Source organism: Carcharodon carcharias, chromosome 8 (assembly GCF_017639515.1).
Source record: "Carcharodon carcharias isolate sCarCar2 chromosome 8, sCarCar2.pri, whole genome shotgun sequence".
Taxonomy (NCBI): domain Eukaryota; kingdom Metazoa; phylum Chordata; class Chondrichthyes; order Lamniformes; family Lamnidae; genus Carcharodon; species Carcharodon carcharias.
The window spans coordinates 169,011,606-169,013,794 of record NC_054474.1 but is presented as its reverse complement, the minus strand read 5'-3'; positions in this window follow the sequence as shown (position 1 = coordinate 169,013,794).

Below are 2,189 nucleotides of genomic sequence, written 5' to 3'. Positions count from 1 at the left end.
GTGTGCAGGCAATTGTACGTTGGTGGAAGGTGGTGATCTTAGTAGAGGGAAGACTGTGAAACTCAGGTAATGGTAAGTAGTTTGCCAAGGCTCCAGGCTTCCACATTGAATCCAAGATGCCAGCCAGGGGTGTTAATGGAAATAGTTGCTGGATTGAGCCAGAAAAGATGCTTTTGGTCTGGTTAAGCTGAAGGAAATATTAGATATATTGTCAGCAGTGAAAGTATAGCAGAAACCTTGGGTAAATAGAAGGGTCAATTTTTGGGGTAGATATGGAATTTCATAGAATGGTTGCTGCACAGAAAGAAGCCATTCATCCCTCTGTGCCTGTGCCGCCTCTCTGCAACTCCCCCTCCCCTGTCCTTTCCCCCAGTCCTGATTTTTTTTTTCCTCTTCAGATAATTATCTGATTTGCTTTTAAAAACCACAAATGAGTCTGCCACAACCACACTCTCAGGCAGGGCATTCCAGATTCTAACTGTCTGCTGTGTAAAATAGTTTTTCATGTCATTCAGTCCTTTTACCATTCATCTTCTATGACTGTTCTCTGGCTCTGGACCCAATAGGGTCCAGATTCACCAATGGGAACAGTTTCTCCCTATCTACTCTGTCCAGAGAACTCATAATTTGTATCTTCTCTCAACCTTCTCTAAGGAGAACAACCCCAGCTTCCTCAATCTATCTAAGTGAAGTCACTCATCCCTGGTAATATTTTTGTGAATCTTTTCTACCATCTCTCTAAACCATTCACATTCTTCCAAAAGTGTGGTGCACAGAATTTGACACAATACTCCAGTTGAGGATGAACCAGTGTTTTATAAAGGTACACCATAACTTCTATGCTTCATATTCTATGCCTCTATTTATGAAGCCCAGAATCCCCTATGCCTTATTTACCAATTTCTCAACCTGTCCTACCACCTTCAACAATTTTTGCACATATACTCCTGGATCTCTCTGCCTCTGCACCCCCTTTAAAATTGTATTCTTTAAGATTGCCTTTCCTTGCTCTTCCAATGAAAATGTATCACTTCAGGCTTCTCGGCATTAAATTTCATCTGCCACACATCAGTCTATTGTACAAGCTTGTCTATGTCCTTTTGAAACCTAATCATGCTCTTCCTCACCGTTCACAATACTTTTTTTGTGTCATCTGCAAATGTTAAAAAAAATACCCTAGGCACAAGAAGTCTAGGTCATTATCACAGATTGACCACCAATCACTGAGGGACTCCAATGCATACCTTCCTCCAGTACAAAAAACAACTACTCACCACTACTATATTTCCTGTCACAGCCAACTTTTTAATCCATACTGTCACTTTTATTCCCATAGATTGAACTGTGAAATGTGGCATTTTATAAAACACATAATACCCTCATCAACCCTCTCTGTTTACCTTAAACTAGATTGAACACAATTTGCCTTTAACAAATTTGTGCTGGCTTTCCTTAATTCATCTACATTTGATCCTTTTCTTTCAGATTGTATCAGAATAGAATAGTATTTAAATGATGGAAATGTCAAAAAACAAATCCAAGGATACACCACAATTTGTGTTTGTGTTAGCACGGGCACGATAAATGTTTGGAACAGATTATAAGGGTTAAATCTGCAACTCCATGATCCCAGCAAGAAGCCTGTTCACAAAGTCAGTGGGAATCAGAAAGATATGGATCAGTCTTGCAGCCCCAATTCTCCAACACAGTCTCTGCAAGCACAGTTGCCCACTGGGAGCAGAGAATTGTAGAGGTGCCAGTCATATCTAGATTCTATTCATACCTGAAGAAATATAATAATGTTTTAACTCCATAGTCAGTAAGAGGTCTCAGGTATTTGTAGCAGTCTGTACACTTTACTATCCATCACAAGACAAAACTCACCTACTGGTAAGTAGTTATATTATAATATAGTATGGTTTTAATCACTACCATACTTCAAGTTACGAATGCTTAGTTATAAAGAACTTAAGTGGATCAACGTGATTTGTAGACTGCAATTCCTCAACCCTGTTGCAAATTGAATACAATGCTAACTTACTTTTTTTTTAAGTTTGCTTGTGGGCAGGTCAATGATTCACATTATATAATTGAACTTTAATTTTTATAGTAGAAAACTACAAATAGACCAAAGTTATCCAGCAAATTAAACTTAAACTGCTTTTACTAAAATCATTATATCCATATCA